We start from the raw sequence: 23,617 nt of genomic DNA, 5'->3' as shown, positions 1-23,617 counted from the left end.
TTTCATCAAACCATACAGCATTCACATGAAGTACCTCATAACATCTCTACGATGCTAATTTTCAGTATTCTGCTGGTAGCTTTTTCTTATTGGGCGTTTTACTTCTGGACAAATATTTCTTAAAACACTGTAAAGGTGTGTTAAACATCCTGGGAACCGATAGTATTCCGATGCTGAGCGATTGGTAGAATGTTTGACCTCGCATGTTATCATAAGCGTAAAAAAAATATTTTTCGATAATCACCCAAGTCTTGAGGCATAGTGGGAAAGATGGTAATGTATTACTTTGCGACAGGGAAACGTGGTCTGGAGACGATTGAATCGAATATTGTGAGTGAACACGAGAATATTTTCAAATTTACCATTGCATATCTGTGATATACATTCGGTGATTCTACTTATTCTCCCAACTTGCGCAATGTCTTATATTCACTAGAATTGTTCACAGCAGCATCCCTCAAACTTGTATGGAGTCATGACACCGTTGCACGAAGTTCTCTCTGGATGTTGTTCGAACAGTGTCATTTGCAACGAGTGCTCTTCCGAGGAAATTCCCTTCAGTCATTGCCTATGTCTTGTAAAAAAGACATTTCACGTGACTTCACTAGAGGAAATAAAAGGGATCATGTCGTACGAATGAGCTGGCCTCTAACCTGAAACTTCTTGTCCTCCTTATCTTTCAAGGAAACTCTGCAAAGGTGATCGTGATCACCTGATGCTGAGTGATCTGGGGATCCACTACGATATGCCCAAAGATCATGACACCTACAGATCATTAGTGAAGACCTCATGAAATATGCCTACGTACTACCTGAGCCAGCCTACTCTGTAAAGCTAGCTCCTATGTACATCGCTCTAGGCTCCCACAATGCGCTGGCAGAGTTACTCCGCAAAACATATGCCTTCGTAACTTTCGACTCAGTCTTTTGTGGCCCAGAGGCTCTTCAAATGTATTCAGCTGGTTTCTGCAACATGCCTTATAGTTTGTATTATCATCACAGAAACTTTCTGTATCTGACTGATTTTTGTCAAAAGCTATAAATACACTCCTGGAAATTGAAATAAGAACACCGTGAATTCATTGTCCCAGGAACGGGAAACTTTATTGACACATTCCTGGGGTCAGATACATCACATGATCACACTGAAAGAACCACAGGCACATAGACACAGGCAACAGAGCATGCACAATGTCGGCACTAGTACAGTGTATATCCACCTTTCGCAGCAATGCAGGCTGCTATTCTCCCATGGAGACGATCGTAGAGATGCTGGATGTAGTCCTGTGGAACGGCTTGCCATGCCATTTCCACCTGGCGCCTCAGTTGGACCAGCGTTCGTGCTGGACGTGCAGACCGCGTGAGACGACGCTTCATCCAGTCCCAAACATGCTCAATGGGGGACAGATCCGGAGATCTTGCTGGCCAGGGTAGTTGACTTACACCTTCTAGAGCTCGTTGGGTGGCACGGGATACATGCGGACGTGCATTGTCCTGTTGGAACAGCAAGTTCCCTTGCCGGTCTAGGAATGGTAGAACGATGGGTTCGATGACGGTTTGGATGTACCGTGCACTATTCAGTGTCCCCTCGACGATCACCAGTGGTGTACGGCCAGTGTAGGAGATCGCTCCCCACACCATGATGCCGGGTGTTGGCCCTGTGTGCCTCGGTCGTATGCAGTCCTGATTGTGGCGCTCACCTGCACGGCGCCAAACACGCATACGACCATCATTGGCACCAAGGCAGAAGCGACTCTCATCGCTGAAGACGACACGTCTCCATTCGTCCCTCCATTCACGCCTGTCGCGACACCACTGGAGGCGGGCTGCACGATGTTGGGGCGTGAGCGGAAGACGGCCTAACGGTGTGCGGGACCGTAGCCCAGCTTCATGGAGACGGTTGCGAATGGTCCTCGCCGATACCCCAGGAGCAACAGTGTCCCTAATTTGCTGGGAAGTGGCGGTGCGGTCCCCTACGGCACTGCGTAGGATCCTACGGTCTTGGCGTGCATCCGTGCGTCGCTGCGGTCCGGTCCCAGGTCGACGGGCACGTGCACCTTCCGCCGACCACTGGCGACAACATCGATGTACTGTGGAGACCTCACGCCCCACGTGTTGAGCAATTCGGCGGTACGTCCACCCGGCCTCCCGCATGCCCACTATACGCCCTCGCTCAAAGTCCGTCAACTGCACATACGGTTCACGTCCACGCTGTCGCGGCATGCTACCAGTGTTAAAGACTGCGATGGAGCTCCGTATGCCACGGCAAACTGGCTGACACTGACGGCGGCGGTGCACAAATGCTGCGCAGCTAGCGCCATTCGACGGCCAACACCGCGGTTCCTGGTGTGTCCGCTGTGCCGTGCGTGTGATCATTGCTTGTACAGCCCTCTCGCAGTGTCCGGAGCAAGTATGGTGGGTCTGACACACCGGTGTCAATGTGTTCTATTTTCCATTTCCAGGAGTGTATGTCTATCAGGCAGCACAACCCCTTCCTTTACCTTTTCATACGTCACAAGAACAGAATTTTCGTGCATATTTGCGGTCTCCTTTCTTCTCTGTCGCTTTTGGTATATTCAGTGCTTGTCCATCTTCCGACAGAAGGCCGCACAGTACATAAGCGGTATATGCCAATCAGGCAAAATCGCCGTGAACATGGAAGTGATTATCCAACCGCAGCAACGGTTTGAAGATACTCGTCTGCTGAAACACCCTGCCATGCTGTGTGAAGAAGTCCGTAATTGAATGCTGCACATCCTCATCCGACAGGAATTGTCGACCATTTAAGGCCTTCTATAAGGGACTGAAGGCATGATATCGCATGGGGAGTGATCAGGATATAGGGTAGGTGTTCGAGTGGCTTCCACTTAAGATGGCGTAACTTGTACTTTACGGCATTTGCAATATGGGGACGAGTGGTACTTTGGAGCAGCAGCAACGGCGGTTTTCGACAGAGATGCTGCCCTGCACACATTCTTCATCCTCTGGTGCATGTCAGCCGGCTTCTCCTCCGGCAGCTAAGAAAAGAATAATAGCTCGTTCGGTTTGGACGCATCTGCTAACAACGTCGCGATGGTTCACGTAGTTGCAATTACCGCACGTATGTCCTACACTAATACATTGCCTACATGTCGGTACTTATACAGCCACATCGGAGCCGTGCTATGTTGCTTCTACGCTGTAGCAATGTCCTCAAAAGGAAACATTCTTGCCGCCTCTTACACATGAAGACTGTGGATGCGTGACATAAAAACATTAGAAATATCTGTAGTTTGATATTTAACTGCGAACAGAAGAATGACAGACATTTTTCACACGAGTAAGCAGAGTTTACAGTAGCAACAATCGAGGTAAAGAAAGAAGTAATAGAGAGATGAAAGAAGATAACAATGCACTGGAACACAAATGAACTAATGAAGAGAGGAGAGAAAAGGCGAAAGAAAGGAAGAGTAACTGAAGAATAAAAGAGTATTAAACTTAGAATCGAACAAGATAAATCAGCATTATGTTAGCTTTTTTGAGGAAGTTGCTAGAATGCTCAAAGAAACTATATCAGCTTTTCCATTTCCTGCTTTAGCAAGTCTGTGTTCCACAAGGGTGATTAATTGAGTGTGCAGTAATTTACTGCTAAGCTTACTGCATGTGGGACATCTACATTGTGTGTAATACAGAAATTGTTTGACTCCCTATGGGGATGATAATCAAGTGGTGGAGGAACGAAGGTACTGTATCATATGAGAAGCTAATAAATGTAAATTATATAATAGTTATTAACTTCAAAATCTTGCATGCAATAGCAATTAGAAGGACCAAGTGCACCAACTGAAGGAATTTAGGAAAGAAATTTACCAGTACCTTTATTTCCGAAAGATATATCTCTTACAGACCACATTCTGATTGACGGCTGTTACCGAATACAACACGAAAATTATCTGCAAAATCCTTAAAAATTCCCGTTTTATTAATAATTCATAATAGTATTATCAAGAAGTGTCCCACAGTTGCTTCTCAGGATGCTAGTGACGACGTGTTGACAAACAGGACATTGCCAAGCGAACTTTTACGTAGTAGTCTTACTGTATTTGAGTACCAGGCAGCAGTCTGTCTGTAGAATGCGTCGGCAATTGAGAGACGCTTATGCAGCGCCCTGAATGTAAACCGCCTCTGCAAGCGTTGCTGGTTGAGTATGCAGCCAGGTGTCTGACATAAAAAGCCACAAAGAATTGTCATCGTCATCGACGTCCATGCAGATGTTTATTTGCATCACATACGGCACTTTACCAACTTGTCGGCCGGCCGGGGTGGCTGAGCGAGTCTAGGCGCTACAGTCTGGAACCACGCGACCGCTACGGTCGCAGGTTCGAATCCTGCCTCGTGCATGGATGTGTGTGATGTCCTTAGGTTAGTTCGGTTTAAGTAGTCCTAAGTTCTAGGGGGCAGATGACCTTAGAAGTTAAGTCCCATAGTGCTCAGAGCCATTTGAACCATTTGAACCAAATTGTCCACAACAGAGGGTTTAATCCATCTCCTCTCTCTGTGGGCATTCCACAAAACCCTTTCTGAATACTTTCTTGTGTCAGATCAACAAGTTCAGAATCGTTGTCTCTTCAGCTAAATAATTTGATATTATTTTTCGCTGCTTTTACGTAGCGCTCGCCTTTCCTACTAGAACTACGCATTTGCAAAAGATGTTTTAATAAGCATTCTACTCATGAACAACATACAACTGGCCGATATCTGTTAACATCTGGTGGTTTTATACCCTGTTGTGTACCAAATCTTGTAAGGTTTTAACACTGGTGCCTGCGTTGTGTATTACGCAGTCACCAGAAGACGAAATAAGAGAATGGTTCACTACCTCACGTACTTCTGTTGGGAAATAATTTTTGTATTGCCGTTTCCGGCGAGTTCATGTGATTTCTTTGTCGATGAGGAGAACATGCCCCTCAACCCCAACACACACCTCTCTCTGGCCGGCCGAAGTGGCCGTGCGGTAAAAGGCGCTGCAGTCTGGAACCGCAAGACCGCTACGGTCGCAGGTTCGAATCCTGCCTCGGGAATGGATGTTTGTGATGTCCTTAGGTTAGTTAGGTTTAACTAGTTTTAAGTTCTAGGGAACTAATGACCTCAGAAGTTGAGTCCCATAGTGCTCAGAGCCATTTGAACCATTTTGAACACACCTCTCTATGAAGTCGTTGTTTCTTTACACGTTCCATAATTAGCTAACTATATAAAGAGCAAATATTTTGGTTTTACAGGCGTATACCTACAGAATAGAAAACATGCCATATCGTGTGCACTTTTATATTATATTATTTTATTATCGTTGTCAATTAACTCATTTAGAGCGCTACAAAATGGTCAGAGCGCTCGAGTGATACCTAGAGTTTTACTATTTTCTTGAGGGATTGACTGTGTCCGAATTCAATCGTAAATCAGTTATGATGTTATGTCTGATAATATATCCTGGTAAAGTTCTAAGTTACGTGTTAAATGGCACTTTCAATTTGTTAATAGTTAGGCTTTCAATAAAATGTGAATTGGTCTTTGCTCAAGCGAGCGACCAAATGGTGTAAATTGCCCTGGCGGCAAAATAAATAATGCGATTGTGACTGTCATTTACAATAATTGATTATAAGTAAAGTAATCGTTCTTACCTCCACACAACTATGTTGTCTAAAAATTTATATAATCAAATAATTCAGTTCTCACATGGTTTTTTCCCCATTGATAGTGACAAGTCTTCCCTGCTCCGCACCCTGATATCAGTTGTGAAGGTAAGTTTTGCAGTCGACTGCTGAGTGCGAAATTTATATGGCAGATTTCCTAGAGTGTGTATTGCCATACTCCAGCGACATGCACACAGCATATTCAGCTCTTTCAAACCGCGTCATTACTCCAATGATTTGCATAAGCATTACCAGCGGACAATAGTTGGCAAATATAAGAGCTGTTAGGAAGACCGGCACGCACCCCTTTGCACAGTGGTCAAATGTACATTGGTCACAGTCAGACTCTTGTAATTTTTATAGGAACTTAAGAGTGATTTTTAAGTGTCCGATGTTCAATTTTACACCCTACGACTGTGACCTACTCTATTAGTTTCTTATGCGTTCTCGGAAGCAGATAGCGTTTCAGAATTGTTTACTGGGACATTGACTTGTTTATACCAAGACAACAGTTCCATTAAATCACGGCTTACAGACAGTAGCCAAATTAGCATCTACAGCAACAGTTGACTTCAACGACCTATAGACTTCTGAATTGCCATAGACACACAGAATTGTTAACTATATATTTTGTGTGTATTGTAACAAAATTCTGTAAACTGTTCTCTGACGTTACCAACGAGATACAATTTCACTGACACTGTTTGCTCCGAATCAAGATCTCTGAGGCATGGTAGAAAGGTGGCACATTACATTGGAGACGTGTGTCTCATTTTCCTCTCTTTCGACACAGCTCGGGACTTTCGGGGCCTGTCAGCAGCAAGTACGCGCCACCGGCGCAGTCATAATATCGGAGCCAGACGAATGGTAAATAAAGCGCGACAAAGTAGTGAGTTTGCGTCGTTCGAGCCGGTCAACAATTTGAGCTTAAGACGGGCCCAGCACAGCGGCGCACCGCAGCCCGCGTAAGAGGATTACAGCCACCCTGCAGTCAGTACACCCCCTCTCCCTCTCTCGTTCGCTCCCTCCGTCCCTCCCGCCACTACCCTCCCTCCCCCCTCCGCCACCTTCCTTTTCCTACGTCTGCCTTCGAGCCACCCACGCCAGAACGCTTCCCGCCGTCCCAAGTCCACTGCGCTTGTTCCCCGAAGTTTCCGCCGCGAGCCATAATCCGATTTCCGGAAAATCTCCGGTCGCTAAATACCGGCCATTTCATTTATTTAATTGTCCCGGCGACACTTCTTTTCTGGTCGCTCTTAGCACCTCTCTGTTCAACTTGCAGTGTTTAGCCCGTAATAGGAGCCTTCCCGTTTCCGCTCCAATTCTTGCTCATTGGGTTGATAAAGGAAATGTTCACGTATTCAAGCGGTTAAATGGTATTCCGGCTCAAAAGGATTAACGCCGAGGGCCATCACTGCGATCTTCTTTAGATCGAAGTCGTATATGAAATGCAAATCCTGATAAAACCTCATCAACAACGTAACTGCGCTGCCCTAGTATCCAGAGTGACGAAATTCCTGCCTAGCCAACAGACCCTATTTTCGATTTTCCCTCTTTCCAAAAGGAACTTCTGCTTAGTAAAGTGCATTTTGTCAAGTAAATTTCGTTACCAGGCTATTACCCTTCTCCCAATCGTCAATTTAAATTGAGTTCTGACGCCGAACGTAGGAAGGGACACTACAATTGAAAGGAGTCTACTGGGGTATACTTATATGTGGCACCCGAATGTTGTAATGATACTAATGTACACTAAAATGAAGCTATTATATTATAAACGGTGTATGTCTCTGATGTGCTCTATACAGCGGATCGCTGACTGTGAACGACTGCAAATCCAAAGATACTGCTTCTGGTCTCAGATTGTAGTCTTGGAGTAAGAGGGCGATTGGCGCACCACGGCAGCGGGTAGCTGTCTATAAGCGAAAGAGGATGCAGCAGGCAGTTTTTGTGGTGTGCTCTATAAAGCTACCAAGTGTTAAATTATAATGTAGTAATTACGAACACATGTATTGTTTTATAACTTTCGTTTTGCCAGAACGTTAGTGCAGATGAGTTGGCTCATAATTGGTAACAATTAGTTCTTTGTTGAGTAACCCGAGAATGTACGTAAACAGATTTGATGTATAGGGTAGTTACACCTTTACCCCTTGTAATGTTTCTGAGATATATTGTCTTTATGCTTTTTAAGTGAGGTTCGATAAGACTTGCTGTATAAATCTTATTGTTTGTGACTCAACTAGTAAAAAGGATGTAATTTTCCTGAGTAAGGTAATTTCAGTTGGCAGATGTTTTTAAAAGCCAAACTCAACTTCGAATACAATTTCACTATTGAGAAAGTCATTATTAGTAAGTCACCTAAATCACTACCTCCTCCCTGTCCACATCATATGTTTTTCAAAGACATTGAGTTTTTCTTAAATGTTTTGTTTATCAGCCATAAGAATTTCATGTAAATTTGTAAGTATTACTGCCAGAATTAAACACCCCTGAGCCTGTAGCTAGTATATTTTATTCTTCTTCATGAGAGACCAGAATATATCGCGATCCACCGTTGCTGTTTCAGAGGTAAGACAATTTTATTTATTTGTTATATGTACAGGGACCAAAGTTATCATTTTTGAACAGGTTGAGAGGATTCAGTACCTAAGGGGCTGAATGTATTTTGCAGTGACTGTATTTCTTGTATTGGGAGATGCATTGCCCATTTGCTAACAATAACACAAAGTAGGCACACCACTTGCAGTTACAACACGCTACACGGTAACTCCAGTCTCCAGTTTTGTATATATTCTCAGTTCAGGTTTCTTTCTAAGTATTACAAAGAAACCTTTTTTAAACGCTACACTTTCATGTACATAATTTCAAATATTTCAAAGAATGTTGCAAGATCTGTAGTTTTATCACCCGGCTGCTACACAATTCCGCAACGATTTTTTGTTCTGGGACAATTATACTCTCATGACATCGTCGAAGATACACGTATATGTAAGTTCAAGAACGTAATTCTAAAGGGTTTCGAGCCGAGGACGACTCTTCGGTTTACTTTTGCGCGAATATCTTCTTTGCCTCATATCGACAGTGGTCAACTCTCTGGTTGCAACCAGAGGATATGATGGAGGCTAACGGATGCTCGATACGGCTTGGTCAGCAACCAGCAGAGAGAAAAATAAAAAAGATGTCGTTCGTTGAGACGGTGTCAGCCCTATGCGCCCCTAGTGGTGGTTGTGCACTTGCTACGGACATGAGTGGCGAACGGACAGCGCACGCCTGAATGGACGTGATGTTTCTGAAGCGAGTAGCTGCGAGAGGATTCGCTGGAGTGGGATATAGCGGACGGAAGCCTCTAATGAGAGCCATGGGAGGAGCCATAGCGGTTGCGATACGGCAGTGCTGTGGTGACTTCTCACCTGTATCGTGAACATCCTGTGGCTGCGGCTTCATTTGTCCGCTTGTTGCACACCTGTATCGTGAACATCCTGTGGCTGCGGTTTCATTTGTCCGCTTGTTGCAGATCTTCCTTCGTTTAATGGTGGCCTCTGCTAAACTTCCATGGGAAATTCTGATTCTTATGGGAAAACATACCAGCAGTGGCGGCTGCTGAGACATTCCACTGGTGGTTTCAAAAAGTATTTAGTTTATTAGCATCGAAAGTAATACAGAATTTTGTCGATAATTCACATATTTCATAAGATATTATATGAAGGGAAACTTATTCAGAAACAGAAATAAACACTTATTACAACAGCGCCCCTCTTTTGCACAGAGATTGATATATTACGGGAGAACATGATAGCAAGTGTTTGTATAAGAGACAGAAAGACAGAAGTTGTTATAACTACCTTTTTCGCATGTCTGCACGAGATATAAAACGTAGCACTAACTCCGAGCCTGCCGGAGTGGCGAGCGGTTCTAGGCGCTACAGTCTGAAGCCGCGCGATCGCTACGGTCGCAGGTTCGAATCCTGCCTCGGGCATCGATATGTGTGATGTCCTTAGGTTAGTTAGGTTTAAGTAGTTCTAAGTTCTAGGGGACTGATGACCGCAGATGTTAAGTCCCATAGTGCTCAGAGCCATCTGAACCATTTGAACTAACTCCAAAAATCTCTCTCGCACACACAACTGCGCACGCACGCACACATATCAACAGCACAATTCTTCACTTCTCACTGGGTACGTTCAGTCACTTTAACGTGGCAGTCGTAAGGATGGGATGATTGAAGTAAAGTAGCTTAGTGTGCCTGGTCCCCGGCACGAATCCGGCCGGCGGATTTGTGTTGAGGTCCGCTGAACCGGCCAGTCTGTGGATGGTTTTCCACCTGCCTCGACGAATGCGGGCTTTTTCCCCTTATTCAGCCTCAATTACACTATGTCGGCGATTGCTGCGCAAACAAGTTCTCCACGTACGCGTACACCACCATTCCTCTACCACGCAAACATAGGGGTTACACTCGTCTGGTGTGAGACGTTCCCTGGGGGGTCCACCGGGGGCCGAACCACACAATAACCCCGGGTTCGGTGTGGGGCGGCGGAGGGGTGAAGTGGACTGCGGCAGTCGTCGTGGGGTTGTGGACCACTGCGGCTGCGGCGGGGTCGGAGCCTCTCCGTCATTTCTAGGCCCCCGGTTAACATACAATACAATACATACAAAGTAGCTTAACATACCGATGGAGATCCAGCCTGAACTACCAGGTAACGACACCACCAACCTGAGCTAACAATTGCTCTCTAGCCGTTATCAAATGATTTATGCACTCCGCTTTGCTTTGAGTTGTGCTTGTTGGTTGTTTCGTTTTCTTATTTTGAAATGAGTGTAGAGAGCAATCTTGCTCTGTCACAGGGTAAAAAATATGACTCTCACAACACCAGATGGAAGCAGCGATCCATATGTCCATTATTACGTCGGTTCTGCCTTCCCAGGAGCACAGAACACTAATGTAGGCTGCAGCCCTGTGAGAGGGAGGCGTTGCTTATCCCCCCACTCTGCTCTTCTCCACTCGACACCCAGAACTCCTCGTTTGTTTTACGTTGGCGACCGGCTACAACATGAGTGACAGTACGAGAAGTAATAGAGCATGTATAAATTATGCGAACTTGTGATCTGGATTTCGCGAAGCAAATTTAATCAAATTACCAACAATTAAAACTAAAAGCATTGTACTCATCAAAAGCAGCAACTCTATGACTTTGGGAAGACAGATACAAAATAATGAGTAGAAACGATATTGTAAATCGATTCGTCGCTCCTTCCTGTCAAAATAAATCTGTCATCTCAGACTGAAATCTTCAATTTCACGCCCGCATCTCGTGGTCGTGCGGTAGCGTTCTCGCTTCCCACGCCCGGGTTCCCGGGTTCGATTCCCGGCGGGGTCAGGGATTTTCTCTGCCTCGTGATGGCTGGGTGTTGTGTGATGTCCTTAGGTTAGTTAGGTTTAAGTAGTTCTAAGTTCTAGGGGACTGATGACCATAGATGTTAAGTCCCATAGTGCTCTGAGCCATTTTTTTTTTCAATTTCATACACAAATGACTTTTCACAGGATAGCATCCATAAGGCACTCATTCTTCTTTCATGGTGTTTCGTAGGAACGTTTCAATTCTCTTGACCATTGAAAAGCACCGCTCAGCTTCTGATGCCGAGATAGCCGCCGTGATTAGCAAAAACATGGTTCAAATGGCTCTGAGCACTATGGGACTTAACATCTGAGGTCATCAGTCCCCTAGAACTTAGAACTACTTAAACCAAACTAACCTAAGGACATCACACACATCCATGACCGAGGCAGGATTCGAACTCGTGACCGTAGCAGTCGCGCGGTTTCAGACTGAAGTGCCTAGAACCGCTCGGCCACAACGGCCGTCCCGTGATTAGCAGTTTCAAAACGTTAGTGTTCGTCGAATGCGTCAGAAGTTCATCCACTACAATCAGCGAAAGAAACGGAACTGTTCCAGAAACTGCTCTCAACTCAGGCCTAGCGTAGAAATCTTGAAGCTCATCCTTCAACTTTCTTTTACCAGAAATGTATATTTGTCTATAATTTCAAGTTATTTGTCTGGAAAATCTGTGATGTATTTGTGAGACTGATTTAAACAAAATAAGTTGGCTGGAATGAAGTGTCTAGTGAATTGAAAATGTAATTTAATTTCAGAAAGAACGGTATTGCACACTTCCTAAGCATCTCTGTTCTTATGCCCATCAAGAATACGTGTCTTCTTGACTCGCATCGTTTCGTCGTTTTCGAAACTAATCTCGTTACGTATGGAATCAATGTTGTCTCTGATGTTTTGCATCACCATTTCAGTGTTCTGGTGTCACGTGTTGCTGTGGTCGGTTCGGTTATCTTCTTCTGAAGTTCGTTAAAAAGTATGTCTGCATGAGGCATTATCTTATAGAAAAACGATAGCCAGAAAATGAATTCGTTATCTTGCAATCTTTGTTTTTATAACCCAGCTTTTTCAATAGTAAAAGACAGTTTTATGCTCTCACTTGTCTCAGAGACTCCCATAACAGCAATAAGATTCTTCCATGTTTTGCAAAACATCTCTCACTACTCGCGAATGGTAATTCCATCTCGTCACACACAGGAGGCAACCTTTTCTTGAATGATGCTATGCAACACATTTGATTTCTGTGGCGAGTTAGAAAAGATAGAAGAATTACCTGAAATGCGTGCAAAAAAGATGCGGGCTTCGCGATTAACAGAGGCTGCCGTAGAAATATGGGTGAACTGATGCGCATAACAATGGAAATAATTTGCATTTCGATATTTGTCTTTAATTTCTGAATCCTGTTCGACGTGCCACTCATAACTTTTGTAACATCGTAACTCTGAGCTATTAGTTTTGCTCGAACATCGCCAATTAATGATTCAATTTCTTTCAGAATACTCTCGGCTATATAGAAGCATTCTGACTTTCTGAATTAACAAAGTTCCAAAGTATATGAACAGGTTATCCCTCAACAACATAACGCAAAACAATAATCAATTGAAATTCGCAAGACACATCTGTGCTTTCATCCGCGATTGTTTCAATATAATCGGCACGTTTTATTTCTTTAGGAACTTCATCATGGTACACTTCCAACGTACACTGACGTACTACGTTCTGAACAGTCTTAGAAATGCCTTTGAACACTGATGCTTGAATGAGATGAACTTGAAAACATTTATCCAGTTCCGCGCTGAACCCAATTAGCTAGCGAAAAACCCCCTTATTTTGAGAGGTATCAGAATCATTGGGGCCACTGAGAGCCAGTTCCAAAGCACCACAAAACCGAATACAGTTTATAATTAAATTCAATATATTGTAAGATGGCAAGAACTATGCCCCTTACATGAAGTCATTAAAGATCACCTAACTCAGGTTGAGCGAACAGTAGGGCTGAACAAAATGACTGACAAGGCACAATGCATCTTGTAGAGGGTATAGTATGGACGTATTGGAATAATTAATGTCAGGTAATGGTTTTAAAGTAATTCACACGACATGAAAACTTTGTGGAAACGAGGCGATTTACTGGACGCTAGTTTACCCCAAGGAAGTATTTAGGCCGGCCGAAGTGGCCGTGCGGTTAAAAGTGCTGCAGTCTGGAACCGCAAGACCGCTACGGTCGCAGGTTCGAATCCTGCCTCGGGCATGGATGTTTGTGATGTCCTTAGGTTAGTTAGGTTTAACTAGTTCTAAGTTCTAGGGGACTAATGACCTCAGAAGTTGAGTCCCATAGTGCTCAGAGCCATTTGAACCATTTGAAGTATTTCGAGTTGACCGTGGCCGGCCAGGGGAGTGGCTAAGGGAAGCGACAATAGGCAGCTTAGGGTGTCTCAAGCTCTGAGAAAGCGGTAACGGTGTGCGGCCTCCAGCCGCCTTAAGATGAGTGACAGTGAGTGGGCGGTTGACCCCGACTCCATGCTCATGTACCGGGAAACAGACGGAGAACTTGTATGCTTGTTGATAAATGTCCGTCGTCCCGTTTTCTGTGAAACATGCGAGAAAGCCGCGCAATGCTACGGTGGAGCGGTCAACAGAGGTCAAAATATGCGTGTTTGTGACTATAGCAACTTCACGCTGAATTTACGGTCCACAGAGTCTGAAGTAAATCAGGTGAAGAGCGACAGAATGAAATACGCCGGCCTCCGATGGGAATGTAGGACCAAGGAATTTGAAGTACTCTCCTGGGAGTCAGAATTCCGGAAAACTTGGTGGTTGTGCAGACGCTAACCTTGATGGATGGCCTGGGGGGAGCTAAATAGAAGAAATTGAGCGGAAGGGAAATTTTGTGGGAATTTGTTCACTTCCCAGAGCAGGCATTGGTCAGCGCAGGGAAGCGCCACATAATTAACGCGACTTGCGCTGCAATTGACGTAAGTGATTTTCCTGGAGGGGAAACCGAGGCGAAGAGCGGACTGGCAGAAGTCTCAGTAGAAGTCTTCTGTTCCCAGCTTGCCTAGAGTGCAGACGTGGCGTTCTTTATTCAGCTTGCCTGAGAAAGGGTGAGCATCTTTGCAGTTTAGGACGTAGCAAAGGGAACGATTGAGCTTGGAGATAGAAAGTATTGGTTCAGCTATGTACTGAGCAAGATAGCTAGGAATGAATAGACGAGTGCAGCCTTGCAGCACCACGAGGTCGGCCGACGTCCACACAACGACGCCGCTCCGCCATGCTGTATTCGGTGATATTGCGCCCGCTCCGGCCACTGACTAATTTGTTGGATCACGTCGGCAAAGTTTCCACGAGGATTTCATGGGCCGTGTATTGTAGAATTCTTCTCACACTTCGCATTACGCCTGGGTCAGTCGAGAGGAATTACTTTTGAGTTGTTACGCTTTAATCCACGCAAACGCAATTTATTACCACTGCCTCATAGAACAGTCTTGTAATGTGATGATTGAAGGTCAGGAGTAAAAAAAATAAATTTGTGCTAATCGACTGCATCTGTTTTCAATCAAGTAGTTGAAATCCCAAGCCACTTTCTTAATTAATTTTATGTTCAACATTTGCATCTGGTGTTCAATAGCTGAATATAACATCAATGTGCACCCCTTTTTTAATTAAAAGTGATCAATTCTGAATAAATTAATCTCAACACTGCCACCACAGTTCAATCAGGAGTCACAGGGCCATATTACTTTTTTGCGTTATCCGATATTGCGGCAGTTTTGCACTCTCTGTTGATCTGTTAGTCAATTAGTTGGGGTGAACACACGCCAAAACCAGCTAAGTGACAGGTGGGGTGTTACAATATATCTATTCATTTCTGCACCTTTGTTGTGGCTGTCAATTGTTTGCCTACATTGTGAATCTAACTTCTGCCAAATGTTGGTTTTGCCTAGAAATGATAAACTAAACACATTATTCATGTATCGCTTTGACAGTTCATGTATTTTCATTTTAGACCATATGTACCCAATATCAGTTATTCCAGTCTTACACCAATGAACAACTGCCCAAATTACACACGAGGAAAACAAAAAACAGACTTGCTTTCTTCACAACCACAAATCTATTTCTTCTTTTGATAAATTTCTGGACTGAACTTACGGCACCAATTTTATTTTTGCAGCTACAGGTTCAGATTTGGGAGTGACCAACGTAGTGTTTTTTATCTGACAGTCTTGTCGCTAAATGCCGTTTTTAATAAGTCATTTACTTTTTTCATGTTTGCTATTTTCGCGGTCAACTGAATTTTCCCTTACAGATTACACTATGCAGACAGCTGTGTAGATCAATTACCAGACCCCACAATAAGTATAACGTGTTTGAACAGAACTTTATAACACGAACGTAACGAGTATAAACAGAAAGACTCCACCCTTGTTTGGAAAACAGATGATGAACAGGTGGTGAATACGTTAGGTTTTTTGTTGTGTAGCAATAACCCTGCTGTAGTGAAATAACCAATATTGAAATAATACCTGTTAGTTTCAAAATCTAACTGCATAATTATGTTAAACTTACTTATAGATATACACTCCTGGAAATTGAAATAAGAACACCGTCAATTCATTGCCCCAGGAATGGGAAACTTTATTCACACATTCCTGGGGTCAGATACATCACATTATCACACTGACAGAACCACAGGCACATAGACACAGGCAACAGAGCATGCACAATGTCGGCACTAGTACAGTGCATATCCACCTTTCGCAGCAATGCAGGCTGCTATTCTCCCATGGAGACGATCGTAGAGATGCTGGATGTAGTCCTGTGGAACGGCTTGCCATGCCATTTCAACCTGGCGCCTCAGTTGGACCAGCGTTCGTGCTGGACGTGCAGGCCGCGTGAGACGACGCTTCATCCAGTCCCAAACATGCTCAATGGGGGACAGATCCGGAGATCTTGCTTGCCAGGGTAGTTGACTTACACCTTCTAGAGCACGTTGGGTGGCACGGGATACATGCGGACGTGCATTGTCCTGTTGGAACAGCAAGTTCCCTTGCCGGTCTAGGAATGGTAGAACGATGGGTTCGATGACGGTTTGGATGTACCGTGCACTATTCAGTGTCCCCTCGACGATCACCAGTGGTGTACGGCCAGTGTAGGAGATCGCTCCCCACACCATGATGCCGGGTGTTGGCCCTCTGTGCCTCGGTCGTATGCAGTCCTGATTGTGGCGCTCACCTGCACGGCGCCAAACACGCATACGACCATCATTGGCACCAAGGCAGAAGCGACTCTCATCGCTGAAGACGACACGTCTCCATTCGTCCCTCCATTCACGCCTGTCGCGACACCACTGGAGGCGGGCTGCACGATGTTGGGGCGTGAGCGGAAGACGGCCTAACGGTGTGCGGGACCGTAGCCCAGCTTCATGGAGACGGTTGCGAATGGTCCTCGCCGATACCCCAGGAGCAACAGTGTCCCTAATTTGCTGGGAAGTGGCGGTGCGGTCCCCTACGGCACTGCGTAGGATCCTACGGTCTTGGCGTGCATCCGTGCGTCGCTGCGGTCCGGTCCCAGGTCGACGGGCACGTGCACCTTCCGCCGACCACTGGCGACAACATCGATGTACTGTGGAGAACTCACGCCCCACGTGTTGAGCAATTCGGCGGTACGTCCACCCGGCCTCCCGCATGCCCACTATACGCCCTCGCTCAAAGTCCGTCAACTGCACATACGGTTCACGTCCACGCTGTCGCGGCATGCTACCAGTGTTAAAGACTGCGATGGAGCTCCGTATGCCACGGCAAACTGGCTGACACTGACGGCGGCGGTGCACAAATGCTGCGCAGCTAGCGCCATTCGACGGCCAACACCGCGGTTCCTGGTGTGTCCGCTGTGCCGTGCGTGTGATCATTGCTTGTACAGCCCTCTCGCAGTGTCCGGAGCAAGTATGGTGGGTCTGACACACCGGTGTCAATGTGTTCTTTTTTCCATTTCCAGGAGTGTATATAGCGATATTTAAGTAATTAGCATTAACTTGCAGAAAGATTGTAAAACTAGATTACCAGAAATCTGCGCCCCAATGTATTCTAATATGATCGCTAGATGGCAGAGCGTGCTCCTATAGGTCCTGCACTTTACTGGTCTCTGGCGGAAAGAACATAAACATTGAGTCAGACTAACTGTGGCACCACCAACGCCATAAGAAGCGCATAGAAACGAGCAGCTAAGCCTTTAACACAGCACTTATGAGGGTAGACGGTGCAAGTCTGCAGTTGGATTGGGGGAATGGGTTGTTTGGGAGAAGAGACCAAACAGCGAGGTCATCGATCTCATCGGATTAGGGAAGGACAGGGAAGGAAGTTGGTCGTGTCCTTTCAAAGAAACCATACCGGCATTTGCCTGGAGCGATTTAGGGAAATCACGGGAAACCTAAATCAGGATGGCCAGACGATACTGCAGTTTGCTTCAAGCTTTAGAAAAATATCGCGAGAGCGTGCGTGGCGAAACGCGCCTCTCCAAGTCAGGAAATACATACTCCGAAACAATGTTTTAAGTGCAGTTCGCATAATTTCTCTTTCCTGCATTTTTATGTAAGTGGTGCCATGGCACAGTGGCACTACCTTAGAAGCCGCCCCAGCGTACCAGCCTTGTCGCACCCTCATTGTCTGCCACCGAGAGGGTTAGAAAGAAAAGGAAGAGTGTCTGAGAACGAGCCACCAACACCTACCTTGCACTCACCATTGACTGTCACTTCACCTCGATCCCTCATCTTCGCTCTATCCAATCCAAAGCCCACAACCACCTCCATCTCCTTAAACTCCTCTCTGGCCGGACATGGGGGTTGAACCCCTCCTAACATCCTCCACACCTACAAATCCGTCCCATCCTCTGTTATGCCAGGCCTGCCTGGATATCCACCCCCCCTCCCTCCCCGAAATTCTATAGGTCCAACCAGATCCACGAGCGCCATGCACTCCGCCTCGCCTTCCGTATGTGCCTCACATCCCCACGTGGATCCTCTATGACCTGATTCCTTTCCCCCATCTGCTCCTTTTCCTCGAACATATTCGCGTACTAGCCATACGATAAAATAAAAAATAAAATTAACTAATCCAGCCTCTCACCACTCCAGGCTATGGCACCTATATAGGTTTCTTTTTCAGGGCACATTGCGACTATTCTCTGAAGAAAATTGCCTTCCCAGGGAACTGATTAATTCGTTCGCACAATGAGGAATTTTAATTTACGGCCGAAGTGGCCGTGCGGTTAAAGGCGCTGCAGTCTGGAACCGCAAGACCGCTACGGTCGCAGGTTCGAATCCTGCCTCGGGCATGGATGTTTGTGATGTCCTTAGGTTAGTTAGGTTTAACTAGTTCTAAGTTCTAGGGGACTAATGACCTCAGCAGTTGAGTCCCATAGTGCTCAGAGCCAATTTTAATTTAAATATTATTTATATCGTCATTCTGTCTCGTTTCTCTTGCTCTACCAGAATAGAAACCTGGAGTAGGATCACGCTTTTTTTGTCTATCTTCTGATCAGTTTGTTGCGACCTGCCACGACTTCCTCTCCTGTTGCTACCTCTCAGAGTTTTACTCACATGCAACGCTTTCCAGTATTTGTTGGATGTAATTCAGTATCTCTGTTTACCTGTGTTTTCTCTCTGCCGTTTCATCTTGTCTTAACAACTGCCATACCAGCCTCTTTCCAAATCAGTGTCTTCCAAGTATTCCTTTCGCTGACAAATTTCGCGGAGAACCTCCTTGTTTCTTATCAGCCATATAATTTTAAACGTCCTGCTGTAACACCCCAGCTCAGACGCTTCGATTTCCTTGTTTCCCAGTTTCCACACAGCGCATCACTGACCTCTGTACAACGTAATACAATGCAGCACTCACGACATAGCCTGGGCGAAATCAGGGCAGAAAGGAATAGCGGGGCACAAAGTGGAGAGTGCTGCAACCTCCCGTAGTGATATGCAACTATGTCTCTGAATGGAAGGGGAGGTGCGACAACCATTTTAGGTGGTGCGACTTGTAAGTGAACGGTTGTCCTCCACGTTTCCATTTGTGTTCTCTTTGGTATTGGGGGAATTTAAACTTAAGATAAGCCGTTAACTGTTGTTAACTTTGACAGTGACCATGTTTGAGGATGGGATGGAGTAGAAGGGGACAGAGTCCGGTTCTGCCCAGTCATTTTTGATGCAAGTACACTTCTAACTATATACTTCTTCTTTTCGTTGCTTTTCCAGTTGGAGTGAATTTACATTAGAGAGACTGATAGATCGCAGCAGGATATTAAATCAATGAAAATGGTAATTTTAATCGTTTTATCTTTCGAAATGGGAGTTTTAAAAATATCTAAGAAACTTAAAGTTTCCAAACCAACATTGTATTGTATTGTATTGTACGTTAACCGGGGGCCTAGAAACGACGGAGAGGCTCCGTCCCCGCTGCAGCCGCAGTGGTCCACAACCCCACGACGACTACCGCAGTCTACTCCACCCCTCCACCGCCCCACGCCCAACCCCTCCTTCAGGGTTATTTTGTGGTTCGGCCCCCGGTGGAGCCCTCCCCTCTCCCCCCCCCCCACCCGCCCCTCACGTCTCACGCTAGACGAGTGTAGCCCCTAGGTTTGCGTGGTAGGGTAATGGTGGTGTACGTGTACGTGGAGAAATTGTTTGCGCAGCAATCGCCGACATATTATAGCTGAGGCGGAATAAGGGAACCAGCCGGCATTCGCCAAGGCAGATAGAAAACCGCCTAAAAACCATCCACAGAATGGCCGGCTCACCGGACCTCAACGAAAGTCCGCCGGGAGGATTCGTGCCGGGGACCAGACGCTCCTTCCCAGTCCGGAAAACCAACATTAGAAAGATATGTATGTAAATCTAGAATCAATTCCAACCACAGACTTGACAAACCAGATGGAAAATTTAAACATGTGTACACTGCTTTACAAAAATGCGATGTGATAGCATAACTGTTGTCAGTGGAAGGGAAACTCTTTAGTTCACCGATGAAGCATCTCATTGTCAGCTGATTGGCCTATCAGCTAGCTGAAAGAAATACCTTAGCACACGCATCATGGCATGTGTCTGATGTAGACTTCTCACAGGGCGAATCAGCTGTCTCACTGATGTGGCAAGAGAGCTGCACGTAGCTAACGGCACCTTGTCCCTAGACGGTGATGGCACAACATAGCACGGAAACCATGCGACAAATATCTTACTTCAAGACGACTTTTTGCAGACTTGTAGGTCAGGTCAGCAGCTAAAATACTGATTACGGACATTTGTCAGCGTTAACTCACAGTGGTAAGTAAAGCAATACAGGTTTCAACGTGACAAATCTGACCATTCCCTTACGAGGAACGGACAAACGGCATTAACTGTAGCGCCTGCCGCAGTGGTCGAACAAGTGAAGTTGACCCACGACCGAGGGATGCAAGCGGCAAGTGCTTCAGGGCCCAGTAGCTTCTTCGCCGGATCTAATGGCTCAAATGGCTCTGAGAACTATGGGACTTAACTTCTGAGGTCATCAGTCCCCTAGAACTTAGAACTACTTAAACCTAACTAACCTAAGGACATCACACACATCCATGGCCGAGGCAGGATTCGAACCTGCGACCGTAACGGTCTACATTTTTGTAGGAGGGGTAGTTTCACACCGTTAAGTCGCTGGGGGCGGGGCGGGGGGGGGGGGGGTGGGAGGTTAGGAGCGCTTTGTACATTAGGCGATACGAATCTGATTAGTTCTTCCGTCTTTGGCACCCGGGTGGGAGCATAAATGCTATTCCAAATTACTCCGATTGGAAGTTCCGTCTCACGTGTACACAGCGATTGGTCGAGGACTAAGCAAAGAAGCACTGCGTCTACGCCAGATGGAGAGTACACATCTTGAGGTAAGGGTAATTGGGCAACAAGTTTTGGTAGAGATCGGACAAAGTATTCAAGTCTCGGTGCAACTTAGTGTGGAGGCTGTCTGGTCTAAGGCGCTGCAGTCATGGATTGTGCGGCTGGTCCCGGCGGAGGTTCGAGTCCTTCCTCGGGCATGGGTGGGTGTGTTTGTCCTTAGGATAATTTAGGTTAAGCAGTGTGTAAGTTTAGGGACTGATAAACATTTTTTGAACATTTGGAGGCTGTCTGTGGTCCACGGAGACGTACTGCGGGGACGGAGCAGCAGTTACACGTCGACGCCGGTGATTTGCGGCTCAGTCACTGTTTCAGGTCAGCGCTATGCGGAGCAGTGGAGGCGCAGTTTAAATAATCTTGGATAACATTAAACTGAGGAACTGAGCCTAGCCAGGTAGTTTTCGGCTTCTTCCATTCGACTCTTAACCTACCAGAGCTGCGCAGTCACTCACTAAATGAAATAGATTTGCGACATCGTGTGCTGTGAAGTTTGAAGCCACCGAACTGTTCATCCCCCGTTTTCCGTTCACTTATTACAAATGATATTCGTCTTTAACTGTTTCTCTCGCCTGTTACATTTATGAGCTTCATTGCCTTAACCCTTGGAGATTGATTGTTCCTTCGAAAGACCAGACACCACGCAGATCCCGCAGCTGTGAAACATTATCTGTATATTGAATAATGGACAGGGACTGCGTATAGGTGGCGCTCGGTGGGAATGTGGATTGGTCGAGAGGCGTGTCAAGATAGTCCGTGCAGTTGCGATAACGCTGTGTCTACCTAGTTAGCAGTAGCTCCCGGTTCGAATCTCATTCCGGTAGACATTTTCGCTCGTCGCTGATTCTGCTAAATGTCTCGCTGCAGCTGATAACAAAGATCCTCCTTCAATTTACATACTGATTATACCATTTTATAGACTAAAAGATAATGAATATTTCTTGAAAATGTAACTACTTAGTTGTTGAAATTTTCACCAAAGTATACGCCAGCGCATGTCCGCATGCCCTCTACGCATTAGGGTCGTATGCCCTGTAAGGGAAAATTGAGTAAATATGTAAAGAAACTGTGATCTCTGATCGGTCGCATATTTCTCTCTATGACCGACATCATGGCTAGCAAAAAACTTAAAATTTACGAAACCTATAAGATTTGGCATTAAGGGCTTAATTCATAATGTCAGTCACATTATTAGTAAACTGATAGCGCTTAGCTACGCGAAACCCAATTATAAGGGGAAGTGAACCGATGGGGATCCCTTCCACTTCATCTCTCATTTGTTGTTTTGTTTCCAAGGTAGAAGACTTCCTTCGCTATATCTATTACGTACTCATGTATTGATGTTAAGTTTGTCGCTATACCTCGTTAGCTTCACTTTGTTTGGTTTACTCTCAGTGTATTCTTTGTGCTCATTAAGCTGTACATCACATTCAGCACTTCCTAGTAATTATTCTTCACTTTGAGTGAGGATAGGAAGGTCGTTAGTGAATCATGTCACTGATACCCCTACACCCAGAATTTTAATGCCACTCTTGGATCTTCACTTTTTTCTCCGACATTCTTTTTTCTGTGTACAGGTGGAACACTAGAAGGGAATGGCTGCAGCCTTGCCTTATAACCATTTTAATATGTGCACTGCTCCCCTTGTGTTACATTCTTATTGCTCCCTGTTGGCTCTTGTAAATGTTGAATATGCACTACTCATCTTCCCGTGTACTGCAGAGCTATTTTCCCCAGGAATACAAACACTTCATACCATATTAAACAGTCGAAAATCTTTTGATGTTGACAAAGCCTACGCTAATTTATTGCATTTTCTTAAATCTTGGCTCCTTTACCAAGAAAATATTCTGAACTGCCTTACTGATGCCTTTACCTTCCATAAAGGCAAACCAAACTACATCTAACCGATTCTAATTACCTTTCCCACTATACTGTACAATATCTTGTCATCAACTTGGATGCACGAGCTATTATCCTGACTATGCGATATTTCTCGCATGTAACTACCCTTGCAGTGTTCCTGGACTGTGAGGATACCTCTACCGAAAGTCCAGTGGTATGCTTCCAGTCTCAAAGATACTACACATTAACATTAATAACAGTTCGGTTGTCAGTTCCTCCCTCTCAGTTTAGAAATTCCAAAGTAATATAATCGACTCGTTCTTTCTTGCTTTAACGTAAGTTTTTTCCAGTTTCTGTCAAACAATGACTCTAAACACGTATGTAGAATGCTATTGAGACCCATTATTGATTATTGCATCTCAGCCAGCTCGTCTTAACGGCAGGCGTCGAAGCAATCAAGATGCGTGCTCCTAGGTTTGTTACCGGTAGGTTTGATCAGCACGAGTAAGTTACGGAAATGCACAGTGAATTCAAATGAGAATCCCTGGAGAGAAGACGACGTTCTTTTAGCGAAACACCATTGAGAAAATTTAGATAATCGAAATTTGTGGCCAACTGTAGAATAATTATACTGTCACCAATACACACTGAAGCGCCAAAGAAACTGGTATAGGTATGCGTATTCAAATGAAGATGGTGGTGTTGGTAAGTTCCTATGAGACGAAACTGCTGAGGTCATCGGTCCCTAGGCTTACACACTACTAAATCTAACTAACTTACGCTAAGGACAATACACACACCCATTCCCGATGAAGT

The sequence above is a fragment of the Schistocerca nitens genome, chromosome 9 (genome assembly GCF_023898315.1).
Source record: "Schistocerca nitens isolate TAMUIC-IGC-003100 chromosome 9, iqSchNite1.1, whole genome shotgun sequence".
Taxonomy (NCBI): Eukaryota; Metazoa; Arthropoda; class Insecta; order Orthoptera; family Acrididae; genus Schistocerca; species Schistocerca nitens.
Note: the sequence above shows the minus strand (reverse complement) of the source record.